Raw genomic sequence first — 21,097 nt, forward strand, 5'->3', positions numbered from 1 at the left:
AACCAAAACAAACCACAAATGGAGGTAATAAGCAAACTTATAAACTAAGTTTTTTTTCCATAAAATTGCATCTTTTATAGCACATCTAGTTCAATAATTTTTTACTTACTAATGTATATATGCACACACTCAAATCAGTACTCCTATATATTGTATTTATATTTTTGGTGCATAACAAATTGCCACAGTGGTATAAACAACAACCATTACTTCCTTACAGTGTCTGTGGGTAAAGAGTCTGAGAATGAATTAGCTGTGTCCTCTGCTAAGGGTCTCACCATTCTGAAATTAATATGTTGGCTGAGGTTATAATTTCGTCTCAGATTTGATGAAGCTCACCTCATCTCTTCCCAGCTCAGTAATGTTAGCAGAATTTTGTTTGTTTGTTTGTTTGTTGTAGTTTTGGTCTTGACATCCCCATTTTCTTGTGAGATGCTGTCAAAAGATCCTTTCTCTGCCACATGCCTCCTCCCCTTGGTCTTCTCATAACATCTTAACTTACATTTTCAAGCCCAACAAGCTGATTCTTTCTAACTCTGCTATAAAAGAATCTATTATATTGTAACATAATTGTGGATGTGTCTAACCTATTACTTTCATCAAATAATGTAACAATCAGGGAATAAATATATCTATAAATTCACAAGGTCAGCCAAACTGAAGGATATATGCTTATAAAAAGCTCATACACCAAGAGAAAGGAATTTTGAGGGAGTATCAGACTTCTAACTACAAAATTTATATTTTCTTCTCAAAAGATGTAACTTTATATACAAGTTTATGTTATTCCTTACCATCATTACAGTTGTCATGTCTCTGACCAAATGGAAAATCCCATGCTACTCTTCTTGCTTGAGCAATAAAACTGTCCTTTATTCCTCGATTTGTCCAAATCTGCCTCATTTGAATGCCAAACACAACTATATTATACGTCATCTAAACTAACAGAAACTCCAAAAAAGGCTTCCAATCTAATCTTAACTGAAGCACTTGAGGTACTATCCCAAATATTTACATTCAGACCAAGACCGGCAGTTTCTCCAGGGTGGGGAATGTAGGAGGAAGATTGTGAAAAAAGAGTGAGAAATTTAATGATGTTACTCTCTATCCTCTCTCTACTAATATAAATATTTCAAAATGCTATGTATGAGGTAAAACAAATATGCACAAGTATGTAAACCACAAGTGTAGGATAAAATCAATCTTCAAAAAGTGAACACATAGATACATAAACTACATCCAGAATGTGTACACCAGACCCATCCTAGTACTATGTTACTCAGAGGTAGACACAATTCTGAATTCAAAAATTAGGGTAGTTTATCTTTATACTTTTTGAAAATGAAATGATCAAGTATATGCTCCTTTGTGCCTGGTTTATTATGTTCAAAATTATGTTTATGATATTCTACCATGATGTTATGTACAGTTTTCTATTTATCACTGTTATAAGACAAAGTTTCTTTAAATGAGTACATTACAATTTATCTACTCTACTGTTAAACATTTTTTCTCTGGTTTCTTTTGAAGATTTCCTTTTTGTATATGACTTTTGGCAGTTTTACTAGTAAATGACATTCTTTTCTCCTTTCTGCCTTTTCTTTATTTTCTTCCTTCTCTTCCTTTTCTTTTTTCTATTTAAATTTTTTTATTGTTATTTCCCCAGTATAATTTTTTTTCTACTGTACAGCATGGTGACCCCATTACACATACAGATGATGTGGTATATATATACACAATGGAATACTACTCAGCCATAAAAACAACAAAAATAATGGCATTTGCAGCAACATGGATGGAACTAGAGACTCTCATCCTGAGTAAAGTAAGTCAGAAAGAGAAAGACAAATATCATATTATACCACTTATATCTGGAACCTAATATATGGCGCAAATGCACCCTTCCCTTTCTTGCTTTAATTCCTCTCTTTTTTTTCTCTTTGATTCTTTCATCTCCTATAGCAATTTCATAATCTGAATCTTTCTGGGTTGATTGCCTTTATTAGTTTTCAAAAACTGCTAGCTCTGTTTCTTCATAAATTGTTTCTCTTCCACCCTCTCTCCTCACCATATAGGACTTCAGTTGTACATATGACAAACATTTTCATTGGGTTTTACTTTTCTTTTATACTTTTTCCTATGTTTGTAATTGTTTTTCCCCCTCTGGAGTTTAGTCAGAATATCTGCTACTGAACTTTACCTCTCTTCTGCTGGAAAAGTTTTCTAGCATGGATGTGTTCCTCTTCAACCACAGAAGTGTACTTCCCTTTTTTGGGTTATTAAAATTTTGTTAGTTGTTTGGCAGCTGGGGTTGTGGGGTGAACTCTGTTGTTTTGATTATGCCTCAGACTTAGGCATTCATCTTTTCCTTGTTCTTTGAACTTAAATCAGGCCTTTGCAGACAAAATCATTCCCTCATACAGCTCTTAGCAAATAGATTCATTTATTCAGTCTAGCAGTCAATTGCCAGTCCTAATCTCACTTGAAATATAAGCTTCACTGGACACAGTTTAATGCTCTCATCAAAATATAATCTGCACATGTTTTCTGAGACTCTACATTTACATAATTTCTTGTTTTTCTTTTCTGATTCCACTCCATTTCTCACTCCTTTTGAGAACCAGAATCACTCTAACTTACATATTTTTAAACACTGGAGTTCCCCAGAACTTATGTTCTTGTCCACTTAATCTTTCTATACTAATTCCCTAAATTATGTCATCAAATAGCATGCCCTTGCATGCATCTATGTACTGATGACTTCAATTTACATCTCTAATCCAGGCATCTGCCTCAGAATTTCTAGAGTTACATACCCAACTGACCACTTAAAATTTTTATCTGAGTGTCCAGTAGGATTCTAAATCTTATCATTAATCTCCACCTAATTCTATTCTTCTTGCATTCTTTCCCATGGCAATTTACTCATTCAATAAAAACAATAATTAAAACCAACCTAATTAAAAATGCATAATGTTTTTCATTTCTCCAAGTAAGATACAAATGATACATGTGTATAGGGACACACACACATACACAAAACAGTGGCTGATACATAATGAGAATCCTGAAAATATTTTTATATGAACTAATGCATTTTACTCAGTGGCGCACTATAGCATTTTAACTACTTCGTAATTAAGGGTCTCTCTTATAACCCTAATGAATGTCTTTTCCACTTAACTGTTCACAGTTGGGCACATTTTCTTCCTCTTTGTATTGCCATGGAAAGGAGATGACCAAGTATGTTCTCATAATACAAGGAAACAGGATTCACATCTGGAGTGATCATATTAATTTGGAGTGAATTATTAGAAAGTTCACTGTGGCCATAAATGTAAGTAAGTAAGTCAAGTCCCAGATCCTCATTCATTAATACATCAATAGAAAAACTCTTCATTTTATGGGTATCTGACACCTTTGTCTCTCTCTTAATTGGGGAAGGGGAAGATGGATAGATGGTTAATACTGAAACCTAAAAAATTAAAACTCATTGAGAAACAGATATTGACTGGAAATCCTTCTGCAAAAGAGCATGTACCCACATCACCAAGTGAATGGCTTTAATTTGTAGTACTTTTAGAAATTTGAAATTATGTTCTAGTTTTAGCTCAATGGTTAGATATTTATGACACTAAATTTTCACTAGTGTACATCAAATGTGTGGGCCTAGAAAGTTCTAGGAAGAAAATGATAGAAGAATAAATTATGGAATTATGTGTTTATTGTTCACTCACTAAACCCTCCTTGTGACCATTATAAAATGAGAGAGCTATGGGGCAGCTTTCCACATAAAGGCCAATAACTTTATTAATTGAAATGAATGATGTTTCATAAAGAGAATGTTGTGTTAGCTAAGGGCAAAAGTTGAAAAAAAATATACAAATTATTTTAATCCCCAACTTTATGTCAACCCTGTCAATACTCTTCTTAAACATAATTTTTCTCAGGAAATCAATGACACTGTCTTTAAAAAAAGGTATTTCTTCCTCAAAGGGGATTTTATTTATTATCCCTCTTAAATTTTATCACTAGTAAATATACCTTCTCTGGAGCATCACAGATGGATAGTTGCTGTGTACCTCAAAGGAAAGATTATTTTACATATAATCTTGTATCCTGAACCTTCCTAGCTAGTCGAACATTCCCTAGCTGGACTGTAATATCAAGAAATCCAAGGGATCCAGAACAATTAGTTTCTCTTCATTGTCTAAGGTCATAAAGGATGCTGTCCTTTTCTGATACTTTCCAAGATGTAAGTCATTAGCAAACCTACTCAGTTTGCTACCCAGTGTTTAGAAAAGGAACTACATTGCAGTAGGGTCAATATTGGCAACTGAGACATTCTGGCTTACTGGAATGTCAGTATTCAAGTTTACAAAATTTTAAAACTGTTCCTAAAACAAACAAACAAACAAAACAACAACAACAAAACCCTCTTATTCATTTGTGTTCTAGGAGCTTGTATGAGGCAGAAATCATGGAGACTAAGTAATAAGGGAAGACAAGGAAAGTATGGAAAAAATCCAAGTTAACCAAACCAAAAAACCTTGATTAATTACAGCAGAATTCCTGATCTCCTTATTATACAATGTAGTTGCTAAAACTAATAAATGTTCTCTTTTTTTAGCTACAATAAAACAAAGAAGCTGTTTTGTTTTCTAACAATTTCAATAGTTAGCGAAGTTCTATTAACCCAAGGAATACCTCAGCTCCTTAAACAGAAACATTTCAAGTCACACATCCTACTGTAAAAATATCCCAGAAGGATTTTTTTTTTAAACATAAGCCTTCTTTTTTTTTCTTTTTTTTTTGTATTGTTAGGGCCACACCCATGGTATATAGAAGTTCCTAGGTGAGGGGTCGAATCAGAGCTGCAGAGCTGCAGCCACTGGACTACACCACAGCTCACGGCAGCACTGGCTCCTTAACCCACTGAATGAGGCCAGGGATCAAACCCACATCCTCATGGATATTAGTTGGATTTATTACCTCTGAGCCATGATGGGAACTCCTATATAAGCCTTCTAAATGTAGATTACATTACTTCAGATTTCCTTTCAAATTTAAAAATTTTTGTTCTAATTGTAACTGTCATTATCATCAATGTGCAATTATTAAGAAACCACTGTGTCAAGAATTATAGTCTGTCATTTGACTTCCCTTCATTACAGAAAAAATGTTACATTTTAAAACAAGTCATGTATCTTTCAACTTTCTTTCACTTTCCTGCCAATTCCACATCATGTTGTCTCTATTTAGAACTTGCAATTCCTTCCCTGTTACCTCTTCAAAGTATGCAGTTTCTCATGTACTCCAGCGCCATGGAAATGTTTCATATTTTATTCTAGCTTCTGCTATTTGCTTGACACAGGATTTCTAAATCAAAAGTATACTGATTATTAGTGTTTTTCAGAATTTTTGGCATTTTTGGTTGTGACAACTCTTCTTTATTAGGAATGCCCTTTTTATTGTAAAAGAATTACTGTTCTTGACCCTGTGCCCACAAGTGCACCATCGAAAAAGTTCTTCTATTCTTTACCAAATGCCCAATAGGAGAATTATGCTATCCATGCTTAACAACTGCCTCTAAACATAACTAAATCATAAGCCAAGTTGTAATCTTTCACCGAAGCGATGCACACTCCAAAATTCATATTGTCTCCAGGGTCTGTTAACTAGAAATATATTTCTACTAACATATAAAAATGCATTTTTGCAATAAACAGATATATAGTCTGATAGTATTCTGACTCAGCTGACTTCCCAAATTGAAATACATGCTTTGCATCTGCAACCTCCTAAACACGAAGATTTATTTCCCTTGAGAATGCTGGCTTAATGAAATAAACATCACCAAAATTAAGAGAAGGTATTTTAACAAGTATGTTTGATAAATTTAACTTTTTGATAGATTAATTTTCAAAATTTTAATTTAAATAAATCATAAAAGTTGAAGATGGAAAGGTTATGCTGAAATGCAGTTTAGTTTGGCTGGTTTTATTTATTTAGCAAAAAAATCTGACAATTTGGATTTTTTTGACTTTTTTCTTTTATAATTTTTAAACTTGAAACATTACTATTTTTAAGGTATATAGTCTTTTCGCATTATGCTGTTAAAATTTTTGCAGATAAGTTTTGGGCACTAACAAATGAAGGAGAGCTGCAATTACTTATAAATAAGTTGCTTCAAAATTCCAAACGACATTTTACTACTACTTATTTTTAAAAGTAAAGTATGGAATACATAGTCAAAGAGAAACATACAGAGGTGCTGTAGCAGGTGTGAAGTCAGGACCAAGTCACCTCCATGGTAACCCAGAGCCCAATGCAAGCTGCTTACTGCAAAGAAGCAGAGGGCCACACTTGCAGCATGTGAAGTTCCCAGGCTAGGTAAAAGTCATATCAGAACTGTAGCTGCTGCAGAGATGGGATTAAGATGGCAGAATAGAAGGACTTGAGCTCAACTTCTCTCCTAAAAACAACAAAATTCACAACTGAAGACTAAGTACTCTTCACCCAAATGGACTGGAAAACTTAAAAAAGATATCCTACTCCAGAAGACAAAGAGGAGGCCACATCAAGACGTAGGAGGGGCAATTTCATGATATAAACAACCCCATACCTCCCCGGTAGGAAGCTTCACAGACTGGAGACTAACTGGTACATAGAGACTCACCTACAGGAGTGAGAGTTCGGAGCCCCACATCAAACTCTCACATGTGGGAATCTGGCACTGGGAGAAAGAGCCCCTGGAGCATCTTGCATTGAAGGCCAGTGGGGCTTGTGTGCAGGAGCTCCGTGGAATGGAGACCCCATTCTTAAAAGGCGCACACAGATGTTCACAGGCACTGGATCCCAGGGTAAAGCAAAGTCTCCATAGAAATCTGGGTCAAACCTGACTGCAGTCCTTGGAGGACATCCTGGGAAAACAGGGGTGAACATGGCTTGCTGTGAGGGAAGGACATTGGAAACAAAGCTCTTGGGAATATTCATCAGCATGCCTTTCTCTGGAGGTGTCCATTTTGCAAAGACCTGGCCCCACCCTTCAGTAAGTGCTGAGAAGCCCCAAGGCAAACAACAATCCAGGTGGGATCAAAGCACCACCCCTCAGTAAAGAGGCTACCTAAAGACCCCTCAGGCACACAGTTGCCTCTAATCCCACCCAGAGACTAAGCCTCACCCACCAGAGGGATGAGAATCAGCTCCACCTACCAGTGGGCAGGCATTAGCCCCTCCCATCAGGAAGCCTACAGCAAGCCTGCACACCAACTTCAGCCACAAAGGGGGCAGACACCAGAAGTAAGAGAGGCTACAACTCTACTATCTGTAAAAAAGGTCACCACACCAAAAACCTAAAAAAAAATTGAAAAGACAGAGATCTGTAACTCAGATGAGGGAGAAAAGAAAAACCCCAGAAAATCAGCTAAGTGATGAGGAGATTCTTAGCCTCCAGGAAAAAGACTAGATTGTTGATGCTGAAGATGATGTAAGACATTGAAAATAAACTGGAGGCAAAGATGGATAACTTACAGGAAACACTGAGCAAAGAGATACAAGATATCAAACTTAAAGAAGAAGAGATGCAAAATACAGTAACTGAAATAAAAAACTCACTAGAAGCAGCTAACGGCAGAATACAGGAGGCAGAAGAATGAATAAGCGTGGTGGAGGACAGATTAGAAAAAATTATGAATGCAGAACAGAAAAGAGAAAAAAGTTTGAAGACAAATGAAGAGAGTCTCAGAGGACTCTGGGACAACGCTAAATGCACCAACATCCATATTATAGGAGTGCCAGAAGGAGAAGAGAGAAGTGGACAGAAAAAATATTCCAAGAAATAATAGCCGAAAACTTCCCTAACATGAGGAAGGAATCACTCACTCAAATCCAGGAAGCACAATGAGTGCCATATAAAACAAACCCAAGGAGGAACACCCTGAGACACGTATTAATCAAACTAACCAAAATTAAAAACAAAGAGAAAATCTTGAAAGCAGTTAGGGAAAAGAAACAAATAACATACAAGGGAACCCTGATAGGGTTATTGGCAGATTTTTCAGCAGAAACTCTGCAGGCCAGAAGGGAGTGGCACGAAATACTTAACGTGATGAAAAGAAAAAACCTCCAACCATGATTGCTCTACCCAGCAAGGCTCTCATTCAGATTTGAAGGAGAAATAAAAATCTTCAGATAAGCAAAAGTTGAGAGAATTCAGCAACACTAAACCAGCCTTACCACAAATACTAAAGGAACTTCTCTTCACAGAAAAGACAACAACAGGAAACAAAAATTATACAAACGACAAGGCCCACCAGTAATGGCATATATACAGCAAAGATATGAAATCATCCATGCACAATTATACCACCAAAATCAGAAATCATGAGAAGAGGTGGGTACAAATGCAGGACACTGGAGATGCACTTGCAATTAAGAGAACAACAACTTAAAACAACCTCATATACATATAGACTCTTATATTGAAACTTCAGAATAATTGCAAACCAAAAATCTACATTTGATACACAACAAAGCAAAATCAACTCAAATACAACACTAATGATAGCATCAAACCAGAAGAGGAGAGAATGAGAGAAGAAGGAAAGAAAAAGAGCAACAAAAACAAATCCAAAGCAATTAATAAAATGTCAATAAGAACATACATATCAATAATTACCTTAAATGTTAATGGACTAAACGCCCCAACCAAGAGACATAGACTGGCTGAATGCATACAAAAACAAGACCCATACATATGCTGTCTTCAAAAGACCCACTTCATTTCTAGGGACACATGCAAATTGACAGTGAGAGGATGGAAGAAAATACTTCATGTAAATGGGGATCAAAAAAATCTGGAGTAGCAATTGTCATAACAGACAAAATAGACTTTAAAATGAAGAATATTTTAAGGGACAAAGAAAGTCACTACACAATGATCAAAGGATCAATCCAAGAAGAATATTTAACAATTTTAAATATCTATGCACCCAACATAGGTTCACCACAATATATAAGGCAACTGCAAACAACCTTAATAGGACAAATAGAAAATAACACAATCATAGTGGGATATGTTAATACCCCACTTACAGCAATGGACAGATCAACCACATATAAAATCAATAAGGAAACACAGGCTCTGAATGATGCATTAAACCATATGGACTTAATAGTTATTTATACAACATTCCATCCAAAAACAACAGAATAAACAATCCTCTCAGGTGCACATGGAACATTCTCTAAGATTGATCACATCCTGGGCTACAAACCCAAACTCAGTAACTTTAAGAAAATTGAAATCCTATCAAGCATATTTTCCAACCACAACGTTACATGACTGGAAATCAACAACAAGAAAAAAACTGCAAAAAAACACAAACATGTGGAAACTCAACAACATGCTACTAAACAACCAATGGATCACTGAAGAAATCAAAGAGGAAATTAAAAAATAACTAGCAGCAAATGACAATGAAGATACAACACTCCAAAACCTATGGGATGCAGCAAATGCCGTTCTAAGAGGAAACTTTATAGCAACACAAGCCCACCTCAGGAAACAAGAAAAAGCTCAAATAAACAAGCTATCTTTACATCTAAAGCAGCTCAAGAGAAAAGAACAGACAAGACCTAAAGTTAGTAGAAGGAAAGAAATCATAAAGATCAGAGCAGAAATCAATGAAATAGAAACAAAGAGAACCATAGAAAAGATCAATGAAACTAAAAGCTGGTTCTTTGAAAATATCAACACAATTGATAACCCATAGACAGACATATGACAAAAAAAGAGATGACTCAAATCAATAAAATTAGAAATGAAGAAGGAGAAGTAACAATGGACATCACAGAAATACAAAGGATCATAAGAGACTACTATATGCAACTATATGCCAATAAATAGAAAACCTAGAAGAAATGGACAAATTTTTAGAAAACTACAATCTTCCAGACTAAACCAAGATGAAATAGAAAAGATTAATGGACTCATCACAAGAACTGAAATTGAAACTGTGATTAAAAAAATTCCAACAAACAAAAGTCCAGGACCAGATGGCTCCACAGGTGAATTCTACCAAACATTTAGAGTTGAGCTAACACCTCTCCTTCTGAAACTATTTCAAAAAATTGCAGAAGAAGGGACACTCCCAAACTCATTCTATGAGGCAACCATCACCCTGATACCAAAACCAGACAAAGATACCACAAAAAAAGAAAACTAAAGGCCAATTTCACTGATAAACATCAATGCAAAAATTGTCAACAAAATACTAGCAAACTGCATCCAACAATACATTAAAAAGATTTTACATCATGATCAAGTGGGATTTATCCCATGGATGCAAGGGTTCCAAATCAATCAGTGTGATACACCACATTAACAAATTGAAGAATAAAAATCATATGATCCTCTCAATAGACATGGAAAAAGCCTTTGACAAAATCCAACACCCATTTCTGATAAAAATCCTTCAGAAAATGGGCATAGCAGGAACTTACCTCAACATAATAAAGGCCATATATGACAAACCCACAGCAAACATCATTCTCAATGGTGAAAAGCTGAAAGAATTCCCACTGAGATCAGGAGCAAGACAAGGATGTCCACTCTCGCCACTACTCTTTAACATAGTTTTGGAAGTCCTAGCCACAGCAATCAGAGAAGTAAAAGAGATAAAAGGAATCCAAATTGGAAAGGAAGAAGTAAAACTATCCCTATTTGCAGATGACATGATACTATACTTAGAGAATCCTAAAGACTCTACCAGAAAACTGTTAGAGCTCATTCACAAATTTGGCAAAGCGGCAGGATACAAAATTAATACACAGAAGTCGATGGCATTTCTATAAACTAACAATGAAAAATCATAAAGAGAAATTAAGGAAGCAACCCCATTTACCATTACATCCAAAAGAATAAAATACCTAGAAGTAAACCTACCAAAAGAGACAAAAGACCTGTACTCTGAAAAGTATAAGACACTGATGAAAGAAATCAAGATGACACAAAGAGATGGAAAGCTATACCATGCTTGTGGATTGGAAGAATTAATATTATCAAAATGACTATACTACCTAAGGCAATCTACAGAGGCAATGCAATCCCTATCAAATTACCAACGACATTTTTCACAGAACTCAAACAAAATATTTTAAAGATTGTTTGGAAGCACATAAGACACAGAATAGCCAGACATGCTGGGAGAAAAAAAAAAAAAAAAAAAAAGGAGCTGGAGGAATCAGGCACCCTGACTTCAGAAAATACTACAAAGCAACAATCATCTAAACCATATGGTACTGGCACAAAGACAGAAATATAGATCAGTGGAACAGAATAGAAAGCCCAGAATTAAACCCACACACCTACAGCCAACTCATCTATTACAAAGGGGGCAAGAATATACAATGGAGAAAAGAAAGCTTGTTCAATAAGTGGTGCTGGGAAAACTGGACAGCCACATGGAAAAGAATGAAATTAGAACACTCCCTAACACCATACACAAAAATTAACTCGAAATGATTAAAGACCTACATATAAGACCAGACACTCTAAAACTCTTAGAAGAAAACATAGGCCAAACACTCTCTCCCATAAACGACAAACGTCTTCTCAGACCCACCTCTTAGAGTATTGACAATAAAAACAAAACTAAACAGATGGGACCTACTCAAACTTAAAAGTTTCTGCACAGCAAAGGAAACCCTTCAACAAAACAAAAAGACAACCCACAAAATGGGAGAAAATCTTTGCAAGTGAATCAATGGACAAGGGATTAATCTCCAAAATTTATAAACACCTTCTGCAGCTCCATACCAAAAAACAAACAACCCCATCAAAAATGGGCAGAAGATCTAAACAGACAGTTCTCCAAAGAAGACATACAGATGGCCGAGAAACACATGTAAAGATGTTCAACATCACTCATTATTAGAGAGATGCAAATCAAAACAACTCTGAGGTATCACCTTACACCAGCCAGAATGGCCATCATACAAAAGTCTACAAACAATAAGTGCTGGAGAGGTGTAGAGAAAAAGGAACCCTAGTACACTGCTGGTGGGATTGTCAATTGGTGCAACCACTGTGGAAAACAGTATGGAGATTCCTCAGAAAACTAAAAAGATAATTCCCATTTGATCCAGCAATGCCACTCCTGGGCATCTATCCAGAGACTCGCAAAGACACATGTACTTTGAAGTTCATTGCAGCACTCCTTTCAATAGCCAAGACATGGAAACAACCTAAATGTCCATTGACAGAGGCATGGATCAAGAAGACATGGTACATTACACAATGGAATACTACTCAGCCATTAAAAGAAATGAAATACCGGAATTTTTAGCAACGTGGATGGACTTAGAAATTATCATGCTAAGTGAAGTCAGTCATACAATGAGACACCAACATCAAATGCTTTCACTGACATGTGGAATCTGAGAAAAGGACAGACTGAACTTCTTTGCAGAACAGATGTGGACTCACAGACATTGAAAAACTTATGGTCTCCAGAGGAGACAGTTTGGGGGGTAGGGGGATGTGCTTGGGTTGTGGGATGGAAATCCTGTGAAATTGGATTGTGATGATCATTATACAACTACAGATGTGATAAATTCATTTGAGTAATAACAAAATAAAAATTAAAAAATAAATTTAAAAAAGAGTGAGAAACATACAGATTAATTGTACCATAAGCATCCAAATGTATTTTTGAGTCAAGAGAATGTCTACAGACTTTTAAGTTCAGGAAAATGCTAGGTTTGTGTTTTGTTAGTTATTTGGGGTTACATTTTTATTTCTACAGAAAAATAACCTTAATATTCTAGAAGTATTTAAATAAATATTTGTGGGGTTAAAATGTTTAGAAGACTTCCAACTTATCAATCAAAATCATAAAGGGCAACTTTATATCTTCAATTAATTGAACACTATTATATCCTAGCCATTATCTACTTTACTATACCTTTACCTTTTCTATCATATGATTAAATATTCCTCCAGCTCCATTTTCCTTTCTCAGGATTGCTTTGGCTATTTGGAGTCTTTTGTGTTTCCATATAAGTTTTAAAATATTTCATTCTAGTGCTGTGAAAAATGCCATTGCAAATTTGATAGGGATTGTGTTGAAACTATAGATTGCCTGGGGTAATATAGTAATTTTGACAATGTTGTTTCCTCAAATCCAAGAGAACGGTGCATCTTTCCATCTGTTAGTATCATCTTTGGTTTCTTTCTTAAAGTTTTCAGAGTACAGCTCTTTTGTCTCTTCAGGTAAAAGATTGCATCTATGGTTAACTATGCTATGACAAAGGAGACAATAATATACTATGGAGAAAACAAATTCTTCAATAAGTGGTATTGGAAAAACTGGACAGCTACATGTAAAAGAATGAAATTAGAATACTGTTACACCATACACAAAAATAAACTCAAAATGAATTAAAGACCTAAATATAAGACTTTTTATTATAAAACTTTAGAGGAAGACATAGGTAGAACAATCTCTGATATCAACACCAGCAATATATTTTCAGATCTACTTCCTAGAATAGCAATAATAAAAATAAACAAATGGGACCTAATTAAATGTAAAAGTTTTTGCATAGCAGAAAGTAATCACTAACAAAATGAAAAGATAACCTACAAAATGAGAGAAAATATTTGCAAAACTAAGACCAAGAAGGGATTAATATCCAAAATATACAAACACATCCTGTAGCTCAATATAAAAAAACAAACAAACCAATCAAAAAGTGGGCAGAAAATCTAAGTAGACATTTCCCCAAAGAAGACACCCTGATGCCCCAAAACACATGAAAAGATACTCATCAGCACTAATTATCAGAGATATACAAATCAAAACTACCATGAGGTACCACTCTAAACCAGCCAGAATGTCCAGCATCAAAATGTCTACAAACAATAAATGCTAGAGAGGATGCGGAAGAAAAGGAATCTTCTTACACTATTGGTGGGAATGTAAATTGGTGCAGCCACTAAGGAAAACAGTGTGGAGATCCCCCAAAAAACTGGAAATAGAACTACCCTATGAACCAGCAGTTCTACTCCTGGGCATCTATTCAGAGAAAACCAAATTTCAAAAAGATAGTGCACCTCAATATTCACTGAAGCACTTCTTACAATAGCCAAGACATGGAAATAACCTAAATATCCATCAACAGAAGAATGGAAATGTGGTACACATATACAATGGAATTTTATTCAGCCATAAAAAAGAATGAAACAAAATAATGTCATTTGCAGCAATGTAGGTGGATCTATAGACTGTCATACTAAGTGAGGTTAGTCACACAGAAAGATAAAAATCATAAGCTATCCCTTATATGTAAAGTCTAAAAACAGGATAGGAACAATAGGAACTCCTCTACCTAATATTCTGTGATAATCTATATGGGAAAAGAATCTGAAAAAGAATAGATGTATGTACAGTATATATACCTGAGCCAATTTGTATAGCAGAAATTATCACATCATTGTAAATCAGCTATACTTCAATAAAATTTTAAAATGGAAAAAATTCAAATAAATAATTCTAATTTAATTCTTATTACAACATTTGAAGTTATCTCATGTCTCCATTGAACAAAAAAATTAAGGCTTATAAAAATTGACTTTCTAAATAACACAGACTGTAAGCTACAGAGCCAATTATTTGTCTATAGAGCTATACGTTTCTAAGTAATTTCTTTTAAGCATCTACCATTCAATTTAAATAGACAACTAAACAAAATAAACACATAATTTATCAAATTTGAGAAGATCTATGGTTATAGAAAACATACATACTACTTACCTGGCATAATTATTTCATGTTGATAATTACGAAAATTTTCTTTTATGCTTGTTTTCTTCTTTGTGATCTCAGTGTTGCAATGACACAGGAAATTCTGATGTCTAAACTGAAGAAAAGAGAGGGTCTGTTCTTATGTAAGAAATTTCTGATGATTTTTTAAATAATGTATACATGCTTTCTTGTGGACACCTCAGAATGGACAAATTTTAAAATTTAAGGTCAAAATCAGCTCATGTCATTTAGTTTTAATCCCTGTGTATATGTTGCTATACATGCTTTCAGAAAGGAGCTGGGTTACAGAATGAATCCAGCACATTTGACAGGGTATGCAAAACTTCCTTAAATTTTTTTTTTGATAAAACATTTTCACATCAAAGAATTTAGGTCTTTGATATATTCACATCACAGTGAACGACACTAAAATATCTTGTGGTTAAATGTCTTGTGAGTAAAAAGTTTTGAGGCTGACCTTTGTAAAACCTATGCAGACTTGGATCATTTCAAAGACTATGTTGGAACTCATGCTAGAATCATTCAATTAAAGTTTTTATACTGTACAGTTTAAACTTCTTTTAGTGACATAACCAAACATGATAAAGATTATGTCTCAATCGAAAACTACAGAGATTCTAAAGAGTGATTCTGTCACTGTCTAAAGCCATTTTTAAGCACTTTGAAGCAGATATTATAAACTTCAAGTTTCAAAAGTCAAAAATACCATGCAAAAATAACTCTATAAACATTTATTCTAGCCTATATATCAACTATGAGTAGCTTCTTAAGGAAGAATAAAAATTCTTTGTTTCCTCTCTTCTTTACAAATATTTCATGTAACAACTTTTGTAACAATTTTTTGTAATGACCTTGTAGTAGATTTAAGAATGTATTTAGTATTTTAGTTTGTTTTCACTTAATTGAACAGACATGAATTTATATATTCTTTATTCCTAATTATGAAAATAATCACTAATTATACTTTCCTAATACTACTTAATGTACTAAAGTTATTATTAAACTAATTATTTCATATAATTTTTGTGATGCTCATTAACTTATATTTTCTTTTTGGACTAAATTTATATTACCTTTATTTGATATTAAAGGAGCTTTATAAGTATTAATGGACGTAATTGAACTACTCTAAGCATTTTGCCTATGTCTTAGCCTCCCAATTAATTAGATATATAACATAAATCTAGGCTCTGTCATCCAAACTAAATTTTCATTCAATAAAAGGCATTTTGGCCTAGGCAAATGGTGAATATAAAGGCTATATGAGGAAAATAAACATATATATTTTATTGAAAATGGAATCATTAAAGCTTTCTTGGTGGAATTATGATATATGTATATATATAAATTTCTATATACATAATTGCATACATAGCATATGTATTATTATATATGTAACATAATAATACTAGTATAAAATTATACAACAAAGTATCTGATTTTGAAGTTTCTTAGAGCAATGATGTATTTGCTTATGTATCCAAATATATTTTTTCAGATTATCTGAGATATTAGAAACCAATCTGTCAACCATGTATAACAATGAAAAATAAATTTACCTGTATTTATTAAATTTGAAATAAAAATATGACATCATTTGGAAACAATTTTATTAAAAATAGATTTTTTAAACAGTGCCACTTTCCCTAGTTAGTAGTGCTTAAATATTAGAGACTAAAATTCTCATTAAGAAATAGAATGTTTTCTGTCTGCAATTAGATTAACTTTAATATCATGTTAGTTTTGCTAACTCTCAGAATAAGTTGAACTAGAGAATTCAAACTGAAAAAATAGAGCAAATGGTGTAACAGTAATTATGAAATAGTTCAAAAGCAATTTTTATTACCTATATGAAATAATACACAAAGACCTAATACAGTTTCATATTTTTTCCTGAAACTTGGAATGTTATTTATCAAAAAAAAACATAAAGGGCAGGGAAAGGACAGCAGCAGGTGGCTCACATTCTCCTGCCAGCAAACTCAAGCCCAGGCACCCCGCATCCCAAATTTAAAAACAAAAAGTTTTAAAAAAGTATAAAGCAGAATTCTCTTTTAATTCCTCAAAAACAGATACTTTGGGAAATAGGTTAAATTTGTAAGGAGATTAGATAATTTGAAAGTTACATCATTTCAATGATAAATCCTGATTTTTATGATCTTACTTAGGTCATAAAAGAAGATATCTGTGTTTATTTATCCCTAAATATTTTAGTGAGTTTTTTGTTTGTTTGTTTTTACACACGGTATTCTTACTCTCAAATTGTTTAAAAGGGGAGAGTTTGATAAGGCAAGCAGTGGAATAAAATGCAATTTTTGAATCTGAAAAAATGGTATAAATCAGTTTCTTTTAGTATTGCAGTCTTTTTGCAATTAATGTTTGAAATAATAATCAAAAATGCTTAAGATAAATGAAGAAAAACAAATAGCATAGTATCCTAGGAATATTGCCTTTTTTGGTAGTTATTGTGCCTGCAGTATCAGGTACTTTAGTTATTATTGTATTTTATTGTTTTTTCAAGAGTAACAAGGCTCTCTATACAATTTATTGCAGATACAGTAATCAAAGTTTTATTCACAAGGATTAGTTGAAGGCTTTTGAAGAGACATTAACCAAGTTATTAATATTTTATACACCAATTATAATAGATGATAGAGTACAGATAGGAAGATACCTTTTGTTTATAATATGATGTGCTAATACAGTATATTAGAGGTTGGTATCTAAAACACATAGAATTAAATTATCTGGGTCTTAACCCTTGTTTTAGCTCTTAGAAGCTTTGTGGCCATAAGAAATTCACTTAACCCCTTCTCTTTCAGTTCCCAAATCTATAAAGTGAGTGCAATACAGAACCAAATGAAAAAATTACCTCTTCAGTTGTTATGAGAACTAAGCAAATAAATATATGTAAAATATTTACAAGGTAGGTATATGGTACAGGCCATACATTGTAGTGGTTATTATTAAACTTACATAACCTGAATATTTTCTTTGATGGATATTTTATTAGCTCACCTGCAGCTTCTGCCATATCAAGTATTTTTCTTTGCTATTCTGTAGCATTCATTGCCTAAGAAAATATTTGTACTATGGTCAGAGATCATTTTATGTAGTTAGCTTATGCATTATTCAATAAATGAATGAATATCTGAGTGAATAAATAATATTGCATTTTTCCTATCTGGAAGGGAATATCCACACTTAGGAATACCTAAAACAGAAGATAGTATGAGTAAGTTCTACATATGTTTCAGCAAAGAAAATATAAGGGTGTTGAATGACAGGTCTTGGGCAGACCTAACAAAGAGGATATTTAAGGTGTTGTTTGAAGATTAGGGTTTCATAAATTGAGATAGGATAGAAAAGCATTCTAAAAAGAGCTATTCAGCTGGGAACATGCTGACCAGATTCAAAACCATAATAGCATTAAAATAGATTTTTTTTTAAGTTACAGTTTATACCATTTTTTTTTAAACAGTCTCCTCATAAGATTCTGCTACTCATTAAACATGTTTTGATTTTCATTGAGAGTACTGAACTCTACGAAAAATAAGATCTCAAAATCGATTTAGTCAGTATGAGGACTCATTTAATGTGGGCCAGGGTGAGGAAGTCGTGGGGGTGGGGGCTGCAGGCCAGAAGAGCAGGGAAAGGCAATGGTAGCTTTGAGATATGACCATCTAGCAGGAAGGACCCCAGCAGTAAATAATAATAAAAAAATAAGAGTTTGGAGCTATAGGAATCATAAACTGCCACAGAATAAATTTAACAAAGAATATGACTGAGACAAAACCTCTGTAAAAAGTGCTAAAAAATTAAGTTATTTAAAAAAAGATTTGAATAATGGAGAGATACATCATATTAGCTAGGAAGACTGCATAATGCAAAGATGGCTGACTCCTACATTTAGTATATTTTAATCAAAACCCCACAGAAATTCATCTCTAAGATTCTCCCAAATTCATTCCAAAGTTCATCTAGAAAAGAACAACTATTTGATTTAAAAAAGTGAAGTTGTCTTTTGGGTATTTCTATCAGATATAAATATATAAATTCAACCAAAATAAAAATATTGACATGAATAAGCAGTTAACACACCAAAATAAACACTATTATTTCTATGAATTTAGGAATGCATAGACAAACTGTAATATCAAGGCAAACTCACAAAGGGAATAAGAGTAGCAACTTGAAAAAATTATTAGGCAAACAGTATCATTTCATACACACACACATATATTTATATTCATTCTTCAAAGAATATAACATAAACGACATTTAAAAAATAAAAATATCACTCGGAGTTCCTGTCGTGGCTCAGTGGTTAACGAATCCGACTAGGAACCATGAGGTTGCAGGTTTGATCCCTGGCCTTGCTCAGTGGGTTAAGGATCTGGCATTGCCATGAACTGTGGTGTAGGTCACAGACGCGGCTCGGATCCTGCATTGCTGTGGCTGTGGTGTAGGTTGGCGGCTACAGCTCCGATTAGACCCCTAGATTGGGAACCTCCATGTGCCGCAGGAAGAAGCCCTAGAAAAGGCAAAAAGACCAATAAATAAATAAATGAACAACTGATATGTCATTTCTCTTGCCTGGGCTAAATTACATTTGAAAACTTAGAATAACCAATGTTGGTGACAATTTTTTAAAACTTGCTATCAAAAAGGTTGCCACTGTAAGGTGAACAAATGTTTGTACACTTTACTCCTCTCACTTTTGGGAACCTATTAAAAGTACAGAACTTATTAAAGAGTTGCTACTAAAATGTATTATAAACATTATTGTGGTAATAATCATTCTGATATATAACAATCTCATATTATAAAAAGGATTTATAGCTATAAAAATAAGATTTGGTCCTTTTATGAAACCATAATCAGTCAAAAATGAGAGATAAACAGTGAGAGTATAGTAATGTTTATGAAAGATACTTTGTGTGTATATATGTATGTGGGGAAGGCACTTAAATAACCGCATAAAAATGTGATAAAGTTATTTGTCTGAACCTTAGTGTCTTTGCCTATTCAAAAACCTAACAAGATTTTTGTGAGTAAAAAAGGAAGTTAGATATTTTAGTAAAATAATACATGTAAAAGCATGCAGCAGAATCTACAACTACTTTTTAAAAATTACTTCCCTTTACCTACCATTTCATATTCATAGTAATAAACTTTACTTGAATCAGCCAGAAAAATATGGCTCTTTAATTTTTAGATAACTGATCACACCTTCCTCATCTCTGATATAAAAAACTTGCTAATAGATAGTCTTTTCAGGATTGAACTGGACCTATTGTGCCTTTTTTGTTTGTTTGTTTGTTTTTGTTTTTGCCTTTTTAGGGCCACACCTGCAGCATATGGAGGTTCCCAGGCGAGGTGTCAAATCAGAGCTGTAACTGCCAGCCTACACCACAGCCACAGCAATGCCAGATCTGAGCCACATTTGCAACCTACACTATAGCTCCTGGTAATACCAGGTCCTTAACCCACTGAGCAAGGCCAGGGATTGAACCTGTGTTTTCATGGATATGAATTGGGTTAGTTACTGCTGAGCCACAATGGGATCTCCTCCTGTTGTGTTGTAGTATGTGCTTTTAGTAGGTAGATGAAACAGTACCTCAGTGTAATAAACTAGCATTGGAAAAGGAAGATAATTAGCTAATCTTAGACACATTTGGTACTTAATTTTTATTTTTGAATAATAAGAGGTGATCAAATGTGCCTCAGTATAAGGAAACAATTCACAAAATTGTCATGTCTTTTTTTCTGGATTTCTTTTTTATTAAGCAACCTTCTTACGAAGAGACTTGATTTTCTAAGCACCTCAATACTGAGAAAGGATTATGTTATGTGACATAAGCTACTATTTAAAATATTGAAAATATGTGGGTCGATCCATAAATCTGTTCCTTTTCCTTTTAATTTATCAATGAGAATCTTATAATTTCGAGTAACATGAATCAATTCCTAAAACCTAACATAACTGAATGTTCAAGCCTAAAAATTAGAAGTTCATAGCCTGGTCTCAGTGTCAGTGCCGTACTAGTGACCTGAGGGTGTTGCAGTGGAAAATATTTCAACTAACCATCAGACACCAATCTTTAGCATGGGCAAATGATATTTTATGGCTGTTTGGAGAAAAGCTAGGTAATGAGCTTGAGGTTTCCTACTCCACTTTCAAATATCTCCAAGCCCTTCATTTGAGGAAACCCTGAATTCATTATTTCAAAGACCAGTATTCCATCTCTCTCAGCTTCTAAGTT

The 21,097-nt window shown here is 33.9% G+C and overlaps 1 long non-coding RNA gene across 1 annotated transcript in view; it reads left to right on the top strand.

Moving 5' to 3' along the window:
- Positions 1-7,366, top strand: part of LOC110262009 (uncharacterized) — a 560,710-nt gene extending 553,344 nt beyond the window's left edge. Inside the window, exons 9-10 of the long non-coding RNA XR_014812607.1 lie at positions 1,691-1,825; positions 3,194-7,366. This is a non-coding gene — a long non-coding RNA (uncharacterized LOC110262009). The remainder of the gene's footprint in view (positions 1-1,690; positions 1,826-3,193) is intronic.
- Positions 7,367-21,097: the final 13,731 nt, after the last annotated feature.

This window comes from Sus scrofa, chromosome 8 (assembly GCF_054392235.1).
Source record: "Sus scrofa isolate SSC_HxYL_T2T_F1_AM1 chromosome 8, Sscrofa_HxYL_maternal_Yorkshire_Landrace_v2.0, whole genome shotgun sequence".
Taxonomy (NCBI): Eukaryota; Metazoa; Chordata; class Mammalia; order Artiodactyla; family Suidae; genus Sus; species Sus scrofa.